A 14,369-nucleotide genomic window follows, 5' to 3' on the forward strand; every position below is an offset into this window, starting at 1 on the left:
TTTTCCCCTATCCTCCTCTTCTCCCCTGTGGCTACCCCGAAGCCTGTTCTCCCATGATCAGGAGAATATTCTAAATTCTTGCTATCTTATTACATAGAGTGATTTCTTTCGTTTTGTATAACCACTCTGGATTAGCTCCCCATGCCTGCTGTAATAATGCCATAACTGTGGGGTTTAAAGCAACAGAAATTTATTCTCTCAGAGATCTTGAGGGCAGAAGTCTGAAATCAGGGTGTCAGCAAGGCCACATGCTCCCTCCAAGGCTCTAGGGGACATTCCTTTCCTTGCCTCTTCTGAGTTTCTGGTGGTTCCAGCAGTCCTGGGTGTTTCTTGGGTTTGTGGCCACATTGCTGCATTCTCTGCCTCCTTCGTCATGCAGCCTTTCTGTCTCTTGGAAGCTGACTCTCCTTGGATATAGGACCCACTAGGTAATCTGAGATGATGAACTCATCTCAAGATTCTTAATTACATCTGAAAAGATGCTTTGTCTGAATAAGAGAACATTCACTGGTTCCGGGAGTTAAGATAGAGGCTTCTCTTGGGGGATGCAAGGGCTCTGTCTAAGCAAACTTCGGTTTTCTCAATTTTCACAGTGGGAGACAGACAAAGTATTTTCCCAATTTAGTTTAAAAGACAAAAGTTTTTCTGTGCTCCCAGAATAAATCTCTAGTACTTCTAGGGCTTTTACAGCAAATTACAGTTTGTTTTTATTTTTATTTTTTTATTTTTTTTAAATTTTTTTAAAATTTTTTAAAATTTTTATTTATTTATGATAGTCACAGAGAGAGAGAGAGAGAGAGGCAGAGATATAGGCAGAGGGAGAAGCAGGCTCCATGCACCGGGAGCCCGATGTGGGATTCGATCCCGGGTCTCCAGGATCGTGCCCTGGGCCAAAGGCAGGCGCCAAAGCGCTGCGCCACCCAGGGATCCCACAGTTTGTTTTTAAATTACATTTTTCTTTTCATTAAAAGACCCAACTCATTAAAAATGGTGAAAATAATGTAAATTTTTTAATGTGGGTAAGGTAAGGGTGTCTGGGTGGCTCAGTTTGACTTCGGCTCAGGCCCTGATCTCGAGGTCCTGGGATGGACCCCCACATAGCTCCCTACTCAGTGAGAAGTCTACTTCTTCCTTTCCCTCCACCATTTTCCTGCTTGTACGCTCTCTTAAATAAATCAAATCATTAAAAATAATAAATAAATAAATGAAAATTATAACAAAACAGATGAAAATTTGTATATATTTACATGAATGCCTTTACATCTTTGCGTATATATGTGAATATGTAAAAATACATATTTGTAAACAACTGCATATAGTGTGCTTAGTCTTAACATCTAATAAACCTGTTCAATATTTTAACATGTTTTTTAAATTTACTATTTTTTGTTCTTAATTTTAATTATTTAAGAAATGCTTAGTCATTGTAGAAGACATAAACTTTTTTTTTTTTACAAAAAAGGAAAAGTAATTGCCTCATTCTACCAGAAAACAAACAAACAAATGGAAAAATAACCAGTTTGGGGACACATCCTTATTTTTCTCACGTGACTATGTCCATATGTATATGTGAATCTATATTCCTGTAACTACATCCACATTTACTTATAGTGTTAATTATAACAATAACAAACAATACAATAACAAATCTCAAACCATGATATTGTTCAGTACTTGACTTTTTCATTTTCCATTTAATATTATGTTCTACTTTTCATTTTCTATTATTTTATACTAATATCATTACTCTATGTATTATATAGGCCTATATGGTACATCATTGTTTTGATGTTCTATAAATTATTGTCACTGGAGATTATTTTCATTATTAAAATGAGCACTGTTAATGAACATACTTTATCATGCATAATTATAAATGCGTATCATTATTTCTTCAGAATTAATTCTCAAAGATGAATCTGCTAGCTCATAAAATGTTTATGTTGTGGCAGAGACTGCTAGTCATCTTCCAAGATCTCTGTTCTCGGCTTCCTAGGGACCAGGAAGCTCATTTCCCAGCCTCACCTGCAGCTGAGATGGCCATGTAACTGAGTTCCAACCAGTGGCATAGAAGAGTGTGACTCATTTATGCCATCTCTGGGCTAAGATAACGAGCAAATCTACTTCGTCCAGGTCCTCTTTCCTCTGGGGTTCCAGGAGGCTTTAGAGGAAGAGGTCTGAAGGACAGAAGAAACCTATGCCCCTTAGCCACCCTGTGGAGGGAACTACCCTTTGACTAGACCAGGAACATTCATCTCAGGGGTTAGTAGACTGAAAAATACTGGTTTTGAGCCATTATGTCTTTTAAAAAATACTGTTTCATGCTAAGTAATACACTTGTTTTTAGAAGCATTAATACATATTATTAAATTATATTTTCTTAGAGTCTACAGTGAGGATCTCTCTGCTGCTTTTTCTTTTGTTTTTAAAAACATTTCTTATTTGTGTGTAGTTGACATACAGTGTTACATTAGTTTCAGCTGGATAATATAGTGATTTGACAAGTGTATATATTATGCTGTGCTCACCACAAGTGTAGCTAAGATCTGTCACCATGCAACCCTATTACAGTATCATTGACTGTCTTCTTTATGCTGTGCCTTTTATCCCCATGACTTATTCATTCCAGAACTGGCAGCCTGGATTTCCCACTGCCCTTCACCCATGCTGCCCATCACAGACCCTTTTCTGGGAATCATCGGTTTATGCTTACAGGACTGATTCTGCTTCTTGTTTGTTTATTTGTGGGGCTTTGTTTATTTGTTTTAGCTTCCACATATGCTTTTTTACCAAGATCATACTCAAATGTTTACAGTCAATTTTGATATTTATTAGAAAAGGTCTGCTAATACTTCCTAGAGATTCTCCTACATTGATTCTTCCACATGACTATTAAAATCATGTTACAAATTTTACTACTAAGTCTTAAGGGAGATAGTTAAGGCTGCAGCTGATCTAGAGTTAGTAATTGTAGCATTCTTTCATCATTAAACTTTATATATACTTCTAATTATTTATTGTTATGTTGCTGTTATCAACTGTTTTGTATGTATAGATTTCTTAAGTTAAATTATTTTCTTACATGAATTTCTTGGAAATGTGGGAATTCAGAGAAATGGTAGCAACAAATCTACAATTGTCCTTACAGCCTATAGTTTGCCTTTCATAGAGAATGTGCACAGATCATCTCATCAGAATAAGCCAGTATGATTCCAGAGTCACTATCATTATGTTTTGATATTAACATTAGTTTTTTTCAATATAAAGAAAATAAGATGTTACCTTAATTTTAATTGCATTTCTTCTGTATCAAAATTGAAGTTTATGTGAGCCCCTAAAGTGGGTTCAAATTCCTTTAGTGTAAATTATTTATAATCTTTGTTCACTTACCTCTCAGGGTCTTCATTTGAATATATTGTATGTATTATAGGCGGATTATCTTTCTAGTGATCTGTACTTAATTAAATTTTCTAAGATTTGTTTTTACTTAATTCAACAATCCATCAGGAACTAGATTGATGTAGACTGTGTGAGCTGTGTATCTAAATTACTTTTTCCACAAATCTAATTATTCTTATTTATTAATGAATATTCTTTTTATTATTTCCAGATGTTTCCTATGTCAAATACGAATGTCTGTTAAAGCTTCTTTCAGACATTTTCACTATGTTTTATTTATTTTCAGACTTATTTTTGTTCTAGTAGCATACTGTTTTGATTATCACTGTTTTAAAATGTGACTTGATATTTGATTGGGTTGGCAGTCCTGCCTCACAGTTTTTCTACTAAAAAATATTTTTTATAATCTCTCTTTTTTTTTTGAATTTTAAAAAAGTTTTGCTAAATGGCAAGAAAAGAATTAGGAACTGTTTTATTTAGTGGGCATCGTATCAACTCCACAGAACAACTTATGTAAAAGCTTCTTTTAAAATTATTAGTCAATGTATCACTATTTCCATTATAGAGAAATCATAAAATATTCAAGAAGCATTTTGCTTAAAAACAGGGTTTTTTGTTTTTTGTTTTTTTGTGGATGTATAGTTGACATAACATTGTATGTTTCAGATGTATGGCCTAATGGTTTTGTATTTGTACATACTGCAAAATGATCCCAGTAAGTCCAGTTAACATCCATCATTGTACATAGCTAAAAATTATTTTCCTTGTGATGAGAATTTTCAAGATCTGTTCTCCTTACTACTTTCAAATATGCAGCACAGTATTATTATTATTTTTGCAATACAGTATTATTAAATATAGTCCCTATGGTGTGCATATTACAACCCCATGACTTGTTTTATAACTGGAAATTTGTACCTTTGACTTCCTTCTCCTATTTTGCCTACCCTCTCTTCCCCCACTTCAAGTAACTACCAAGCTTGTCTCTGTATCCATGAGCTTAGTATTATTTGTTTTGCTTTTGAAAAATAGGTCTTTTAAAAATGAAAACTAAGAAACATGATGTATTGCTTAAAATAAAATAGAAATAAATAACACTATATGAAAGTCTCCCCTGTATTTTTTCCCCTTTATTTTAAAATTCAAACATACATACACGTTTCAGGGATTTTGCCTTACTTGAAATATCACCAGATATATCCCCATCATCCCTGATAATTGCATTGTCTTATGTTCTGCATTTCATTTATTTTTTAAAAAAGATTTTATTTATTTATTCCTGAGAGACACAGAGGGAGAGAGGCAGAGATACAGACAGTGGGAGAAGCAGGCTCTCTGTGGGGAGCTTCATGGGGGACTCAGTGCCAGAACCCTGGGATCACAACCTGAGCCAAAGGCAGACGCTCAACCACTGAGCCACCCAGGTGCTCCTCTGCATTTCCTTTAATATGGAAGTCCAGAAATGTTCAAGAAGATTTGGTACAATGTCTTACAAAGCTCAAGGTCTAACATGAAATGTCTGATATTGCGAGAAGTCAGGAAATGCAGGGTTTTTTTTTTTTTGTTTTGTTTTTTTAGGAATGGAACTGTATTTGTATCTGGAAGTTAATTAGATATTATGCCTTATAACCAATTGGTCTAATTCGTAATGAAAGTATTTTATGAAAAAATAAAGATTAAAATTTTCATTAAGACCTTTTTGTGTTGGCAGTTTGCCTGTGCAGTTGATTTGCATAAAGCATGATTAATGATAACTAAAGAAATAGTTTAACAGGTAGAAGAAGATGAAAAATTATCCTAATGAAAGAACATTTTATGGGGTAAGCATTTCAACAAGAGAAACCTCGATTCATTGGAAGTTTGGACATGACATAACTAGGTGAAATAGTAATGGGATAAACTTATTAGCCAGTGTTCATTAGTTTGATTTGCTTACCTCTGGCATGAGTTTTCTAAGACAAAGGCTTGCAGGTTCCATTTTTTTCTAAAAACTGCACAGAGTCTCAGGCTAATAATCGGTTCAGCACAATCTGATGGTGCAAATGCAAACACTACAGACCAATTCATCTATAAATAACTGAAAATGTGAAAATAAACATAATAAAAACCTACATCTTCTGGTGTATTATTATTAAATTGCTAAATTACATTCTCATGTACACATTTGAGAAGACCAAATCCATTTTACAACTCACACAGGACTTTTTATGTGGCTTCTGACCTATTTTCATATATTATCCATATAATATAAGACACAGGAGGCCCAGTTCATGTGATAAGAATGATTAACATTTGAGTTTGTGTTTGGAATACAAAATATAATAAATACTATTAATGCAAAATAACATTAATAAAATATGGAACTTTTGTGGAAGGAATGCACTATAGAGCTCATTTATTTCAACTATAGCTCTTGACACAGGGTATAGAGGTTCAATACAATCTTTATTCTGGTTGAGTGACTATGGATTTTTGATAATTATGGGAAGAAAGCCGTGACATATTTAGTATTTTTTTATTCATAATAGTGGGCTATATGGACATGATATCTGTGTGGTCACACAGGGTTCCCCACTGTGAGGAGACCCACACTTGGTTAAATTATTGTTAATACCAAAATACTAATAATATTTGAACAAGAGTTCCTTCCTTTTCATTTTGCCCTGAGCCCTACAAATTATGGAGCTGTCCTTCCTGGAACCAAATACTGTGTCCAAGACTCTCTTGTATTAGTATGATCAGTTACCTTTAATCTAAAAACTTCAGTCTTCTGCAAAACTATATGATTTATTATTCCTTCTCTCCTTTCTTATCCTTAGGCTTCATAAACAGAAATTATCAAGGGTGAGACTGGCATGGTTTTCTACTGGTCTTATGACTTTTAATTGAATTTTTTCCTTTGTGAAATGTAATTTTTTAATAGTTTCTTTTTTTATCTAAACTCCAGTTAGTTAACATACAGGTGTACAATTTAGTGATTCCACACATCCATACAACACCCAGTGCTCATCACTACAAGTGCACTCCTTAATCATTATCATTTATTTTAGCTGACAACCTCTGCAGTTTTTCCCTTTTAGAGACTATCTGAATGCTGTTGCAACTGCAAGCTATATTACATAGTCTCATATTAATCATATTAATCCCTCAAACAGAAAAAAAGTACTCTTATATACTCCACCTAGATTTAGTGATCATTACCATTTTGCACCATTTGCTTTATCTCTATATATTCATACATGCACGCACATTTTTCTCATGAATCATTTGAAAATAAGTCACAGACATTATGTCATTTCACCCTGAAATGATTTAACTTGTGTCTCCTAAAAACATGCTTCTCTATGAGCTGGGCACCATGCAAGTTATTTTAACTTGATACAATAATATTATCTGTTATTATTCCAATTTAAATTTCTCTAATTATCTGGAGTATCTTTTATAGATTTTTAAAAACCTAGCATCCAGTCCAGAATCATACATTATATTTGGTTCTCATGCTTCTAGCTTAGCAAAAACATCAGTATTTGCTATTTTTCCTCCAGAGGCTTTCAAGCGTGATGAAAGCAAGAGCCCCCGTGGCTTATCCTTCTTTGATCATTCAAGGAGGCTGAGTGATACAGGATAAAAGGCAATGTGGTGTAAAGAGTCTAGACTTAGAGTTATGTGTGTGAATCCTAGCTCCATCACTTCATTCTGTGACTTAAGTATTATCTTTAAATTCTCTGAGCCTCACTCTCCTCTCTAAAAAATAGCCATATTACCTACATTAAAGCAATTGTAGAGATGAAATGATATCACAAATGTAAAGTAACTGGAATGTGGATGGCACTCCGTAAATATTTCCTCTTTCCATCCTTCCCTCAATTTTTTGCTGATAGTGAGTTTTTGCTATTTTTTTTTCCAATATGCAGAGTGAGATTGAGAGGAAGAGAAAAAAGCAAATGTTTTGCCTACTGGCCTTAAAGACCTTTTTGTCTTGTATCATCTCCAATGTGATAACATGCTTTATAGTATTTCAAGTATATTGAGGTTCATTTTAAATTTGAAGGGTATATACAATAGGGTTGTATTTTAAAAGTGTGGCACCTGGAAACCAGAAAAAATAAAGTCTAGAAAAGGCATCTTACGTGTAGATGAATGGTTTCTGCCCTTGAATGTGACATGGCAAAATTCCAGAAAAAGCTGGAAGAGGGTTTCAGCCACAATACGCTACCCTGCGATCCTTCTGGGTTCCACTGGCATTCTGAGTGCCAGCAGACATGATGAGGACCACATTTCTTGGCATTTGCTGGCAGTAAGTTTCTCTCCTCTCTCCACAGCTTTGTCAAACTGGGCCATAGTTTTGGAAATAGGGAAATGAGAACTTCTGTCATCTAAGTCATTCTCTACCTCCTTGGCCTCTAGAACTTCTCCTTGAGGAGGAGGAGTGTGGAATGGGACTGGGTATTCTACAATGGGAGATTGATGGTTAGGTCTTGTTCAATTGACTATGAATTTCTGAATATCGTGGGAATGCTATGTCTTTCTTTTGACGACTCAGGGTAACAACAATCAATATCAGTGGTTTCTCTAGGCTACAGTTTTAATTAGTCCAAGCTACTGAACTGACACTTTTTTCTTTTTCATTTCAAGACATATATCTTGGAAATATTTTTTAAATTAATCTATGGGGTCAGTTTGATTTCTTATCATTTGCCCTATATTCTCATGGTTCACATTATAAATTTGGCTTGCTGATTTACTAGTGTTTTTTTTTTTTAATGCAAAATTAGTTATTGAGTCTAAGTCTGTCTGAGGAAACCTTCCTTTAAATTGTTTTCTTGACTTTGATTAAATAATCACCCTGTCTTTGTTATTTAGTCTGCTAGGAGGCAGTACTGAGATAGAACTTCAGCTTTAGGGACTACTGGATCCTTTACTCAGTCTCAACCCACTCTAACCCTGTCGGGTTCATTTTAGGAGAGAACATCACTATCATAGGGATCTTAAAGATGCTGCTAAGGAAAGAATGCTCTCTCTCCTTCCCTCTCTCCCTCCTCTCCACTGCCTTTTCTCCCTCCTTCCCTTCCAATCTTTCCCTCTTTCTTTTTTGGTATGCTTTAAACACAAATAGAACTTCACATCTGAAAATTTATATTTACTCTCAGATTTACTACTGTGAAAATGCTAAAGATCTTCATCTTGGCTTTCTATACCTTCATGGGAAAATGATGCCTGTAAGGGACTAGGAAGAAACACTTACTTTTAGTAGAAAATGTCACTAAGAGTTAAGATCTAGGAAAAGAGAGACCGATAAACGAGGTCCATATAGTTGGGGCACCTTGGAGTCAGACACGTGGTAATTCTCAAACTTCTCACTCAGGGAGCTTAGCCCAGCCATGGGGTGGCCAGTTCCCTGTGGTTATGTTTAAAGTTAGAATCGGGTACTGATTAGAGGCAAACATAGAGAATAACTAGCAGTATTTGGGGATATAAGCTGAGTTAGATACTAACTGGTTGATAAATGTTGCTTTTTGTTAAATTTCAAAACTTTAAACTTCTATTAAGCTAAATATTAGGGTAAAATGGAACAGACCTATAAAAGTGAAAAAAGGTAACTATGAGAAGATGCAATTAGCAAACCAAATAAGACAACTTAGAATGAAAGAAATTAGTTGAAGAAATGTTTGAGAAACAAAAAGCTATAGTGCAATTTGTACTTTCTGAAGAAAAATAAATAAATCTAGACAAAGACCTTACATCTTTCACAAAAATTAACTCAAGATGGATTATGGACTTAAATGAAAAGTCTAAAACCATGAAACTCCTGGAAGATAATATGGAGGAAAAATCCAGGAGGGCTCAAGTTTGGTGGTGACTTTTGAGATACAACACTGAAAGCACATTCCACGAAAGAAAAACGTAATAAGTTGGATGATATTAAAATTAAAAACTTCTACTCTGAAAAAGACACTGGTAAGAAATTACAAGAAAAGCTTTATATTGGGAGAAAATATTTGCAAACATATATCTGATAATGAAGTGGCATTCAAAGTTTACAAGGAGCTCTTAAATCTTAACAAAAAGAAAATAAGTAACCCAATTAAAAAATGGGCAAATGATGTGAGTAGATACCTAACTTAAGAGGATATACAGATGGCAAAGAAGCATATGAATAGGTGTTCAGCATCATATGTTCGTAGAGAATTGCAAATTAAAACAATAGTGAGATTCTGCTACATACCTATTAGACTTGACAACACCAAATACTGGTGACGGAATGGAGCACCAGATACCATCATCCATTGTTGGTGACGATGGTAGATGGTGTAGCACTCCTGAAGATGGTTTGGCAGTTTCTTACAAAATTGAGTATAAGATCCAGCTGTTGCATTCCTTAGTATTTGTCCAAAGGAGTTGAAAAGTTATGTCCACACAGAAACCTGCTTATGAATGTTTATGGCAGCTTGATTCATAATTGCCAAAACTTGGAAGCAACCAAGATGTCCTTCATTAGGTGACTGGATAAACAAACTGGCCCAGCTAGACAATGTGCATTCATTTCCTGAAGATGCTATAACACAGTACAAGTGGGGTTGCTTCAACAAGAGTTGTCACACAGTTTTGAAGCTGGAAGTTTGAAATCCAGATGTTGGCAGGATCAGTTCCTTCTGAGTGCTGTGAGGGAGAATCTGTTCCATGCCTCTCCCCTTGCTGGTGGTGTGCTGGTGATCTTTTGTATTCTTCGGCTTGTGAAAGCATAATTCCCGTCTTCACATGGAAATCTCCTTGTGCCTCTGTATCCAATTCCAGCCCTCCCTTTTTTTTTTAAAAAAGAAGTCATCTTGTAGCAGGGACCACCCTAATGATCTCATGTTAACTTGATCATCTGCAAAGACCCTATTTCCACCTAAGGTCACATTCACAGGACATCAGAACTTCAATATGTGTGGGGAGAGGTACCATTCAACTCATAATATAGTGAAATACTGTTAAAATATTCCATTATTCCAGCAATAAAAAGAAATGACATATTAAGCCACTAAAAGACATGAAGGGAACTTAAAATGTGTATTTCCAAATGAAAGAAACCAATCTGAAATAAAGCTATGTACCATATAATTCCAGCTACATGACATTCTTGAAAAGGCAAAAACAGGGAGAAAGTAAAAAGATTGGTGGGTTGCCAGAGATCGGGGGTGATGAAAGGATGAATAAATGGGGTACAGGTGATTTTTAGGGCAGTGAAACTCTTCTGTATGACATTATAAAGGCAAATATATGTCATCATACATTTGTCAAAAACCTATAGAATATAGAACACAAAGAATGATCCCTAATATAAACTATGGACTTTAGTTAATAATATTATATCAACATTGGCTCATCCATTCTAACACATGTGCCACAACAAAAGCAAGATGTTAATAATAGGAAAAACTATGTGTGTGATGAGGTACTGAGATATATATGAGAACTCTCTATACTTTCTGTTCAAGTTTTCTGTAAGCCTAAAACTTCCCTAAAATAATAAGTTTTATGAATATACTTTAAAAATATCCTGTGGTAGAGAGATTCCAGATAGCTCCATTAGCTGGGGCAGTAAGGAAGGGTCTCTGGGAGCACCATAAGGAGCAGACGGAAATAGGAATGCAGTAGAAGAAAATGAGCATGGACTGGAATAGGGTTTTTTAAACAGAGTATCATTTGGATTTTGTCCTAGGTATGATAGGGTTTAATAGGAAAGCATTAGGATATGATCTGTGTTTCAAAAATATCACTCTGGGGTGCCCGGGTGACTCAGTTACTTAAGCACTGACTCTTCATTTCTGCTGAGGTTGTGATCTCAGGTTGTGAGATTGAGCCCTGAGTCAGCTCTGCATGGGGCATGGAGCCTGCTTGAGATTCTCTCCACTTCTCCTCACTCTCTCTATAAATGAAATAAATAAATAAATAAATAAATAAATAAATAAATAAATAAATAAATAAATAATCACTCTGGCTGTTGGATGTAAAGAATATATTATGTATGGAATGTATGGAGGCAACACTGGAAGGAAGCAGGGAGACTGGTTAGGAGGATACTGCAGTAGTCCAAGCAAGAAACGATGATGTTTTGGACTAAGGTTGAGCAGCAGATATGGAAATAAGGGGATCGATTTGGGATGTGTTTGAGAAGGGTAATGGTAGAGAGGATTTCTCCCTCTGTCAATCATCTGTGACACAGCCATGAATCTGGAAATATGTGGAAATGTCAAATTGGTTCTAGGCTGAAATCCATGCCCTTTGCCATTCACATCTCCTTCCATGGAATGAAAACTCATCAGATCAAATATTACTTTAATATAAATGGCCTTGCAAAATTGCACATGATGTTTGTTTTTCATAATGTTTGTTGTATAGAATTTGACCTGTATCTAAGATTCATTTAATACAGGCTTAAAGTGTTTTGCTTTCCTTTCACTTTCTCTGAAAATGTTTAATTACTGAAGTAAGAAAGTGTCTCGTTTAGCAAAGAGAGAAGTTAATATAACTGAGCAACTCTGTATCTGTAGCAACTCTGCAACTAAAAACACTCCTGTTTCTGTTATTTAGATTGGTCATACCATATCTGAAATACAGGCCAACAATAATGGGAAGCTGTTGAATATGATGAAATCACAAGGGCATCAGTCATAACTTGGCAAGGGAAAAAGGGGAGTTTTTGTTATTGTTGTATATTTTAAAAAGTATTCTTAAAATTGACTGAGAGTAACAAATATTTCAGTTTTTGCCTTGATATTTTAAAACGGATGACAAAAATTAGAAAGCAAAGGACAGCCATAACTGACTTAGAATATGGCAAATTAACAGAAGAATTGATATCACTCATTTTAAAGAAGACTGCAAAAATAAAATATTCTTAAAGAAATTTAGAAAAATTACTACAGTCTTTGAAACATTACAAAAAGCAGGGTTACTTTGTTTCCTGTGGGGAAATCCAAATGCACATAGGATAGTAGTCAAGTGAACAAGAATGCCATACTTCAAATAAATGTAATATTTTGAATAAGAAAATAGGATGGTATATGTGAGTTGTATGCTTTTTTTTTAAAAAAAAAGATTTTTTAAAAATTTATTAGAAAGATCAAGAGCACAAGCAGGGGAAGGGGCAGAGAAAGAGGGAGAAGCAGGCTCCCCGCTGAGCAGGGAGCATGATTGGGGGAACCCCGTGGGGAGAGCCTGCCACGCGGCTGGATCCCAAGGCTCCAGGATCATGACCTGAGGCTGAAGGCAGATGCTTAACCCACTGAACCACCCAGGCCCCCCTGAATTGTATACTTTTTGATTACTTGTCAGTTCTTTCATTTTAGAAGAGTATACCTGATTCTTAATAATTAAGCATTATTAGAAATTACATTTGCCTAATGAAAAAGAGATAGTATCCTTGGAGCTATTATTCACAGCTTGTGACATTATTGATTTTTCGAGTCTATTCCAGGTGCTTACACTTAGGTCCTCAGTGCTTCCCTTTACGAAGAGTGAAATAATCTAGATTGAGCTGCACTTTCTCCTTTTAAAAATTCTACCTCGGGATCCCTGGGTGGCGCAGCGGTTTGGCGCCTGCCTTTGGCCCAGGGCGCGATCCTGGAGACCCAGGATCAAATCCCACGTCAGGCTCCTGGTGCATGGAGTCTGCTTCTCCCTCTGCCTGTGTCTCTGCCTCTCTCTCTCTCTCTCTCTCTCTCTCTCTGTGACTATCATCAATAAAAAAAAAAAAAAAAAAAAAATTAAAAAAAAAAATTCTACCTCATTCATTTTCCGACAAAGCTTTTACCTGATTTGGAAATTTCACTGTTTGCCAATACCTTGTTTTCTCTGTATAGAATGTATCTAATGTCTATACATGAGCAATATTACTTACTCTTGGCTGCAGGAAACATCTCACAGTTCTAAGTTCAATAAACATGACATCGTGAACCACATCAATCTTAATAGAAAGGAAAACGTGAAGAAAACAAAAGAAAGGAAAACATGAGGATGTGTTGTATCTATTGCTACTGCTCTACCATTTTTTATTTCAGAAGTTCTTACCAACAAGATAATCACAAAATAAACAGTTCTACAAGATTTGTCTTGCGCCGTGTCAGCCTGAGTTAATTTTCAATTCAGAGTTTGCAAGGAATTGGCATTTTGCCTCACATTAACACTTCTAGAAAGACTATCTGAAACCTTCAAGGTGAGAAACACATCCACGTATTTAATAAAACATTAAGGATATAAACTATTGTAATCATGTAAACAAAAAAGTCAGGTCTTCATGGGGTGGTCACAAAAATGATATTAATGGCATTTTTTTTTTTCTTGAGAGTTTTAGGAGTTGCCTGAATAGGAAAAACTAAATTATCTGTTTTCTTTGACCTGTTTCTGTCATTTGTGAAAGGTCCCCAGGGTCATCCAGGAAGCCAGTGGAGCATGTGGGAGACAGAAGAGGAGAAAACTGGGGAGGGCACGGGGAGCCTTAGCTTTAACCTTGCATTAAGTCCAGTCCCCCCGGGCGAGAGGGGAAGGAGGTCACCCTTCCTCTTCCCCCTGCACAGGGCACAGACCTGGCCTCCTAGTTCCTCCTCTTTCCAGGACGCGTTCGTGCGCGCGTCATTGGTTCCCAGCGCAGCTCGCTCCCGGGTGGCTCTATTCACAGTAAAGGATCCGACGTCGGTTAAGAAGCCCCACCGAGGGCTGACGGGGAGGGCCGTGGGCGCTCGGACGTCCCACGCAAATCCCAAATCTCGGCCTCTGTGGAGATACAGAGACACTTGTAAGTGTAGCTCTGCACGCGCACACGCACACGCACACGCGCGCGCAAGCATGTTTCGTTTCCATTCCCGACGCAAGTTTTCTACCTAGAACTTCTGTCCTCCTGCGTCCATCGCCCGCCTCACCGGGGCTGCGCAGCTCGTCCGCGCCGCCGGCCCGGGGGCTGTCGCTCCTGCCGACCCCGCCGCGGG

The sequence above is a fragment of the Canis lupus genome, chromosome 14, assembly GCF_003254725.2.
Source record: "Canis lupus dingo isolate Sandy chromosome 14, ASM325472v2, whole genome shotgun sequence".
Lineage (NCBI taxonomy): Eukaryota > Metazoa > Chordata > Mammalia > Carnivora > Canidae > Canis > Canis lupus.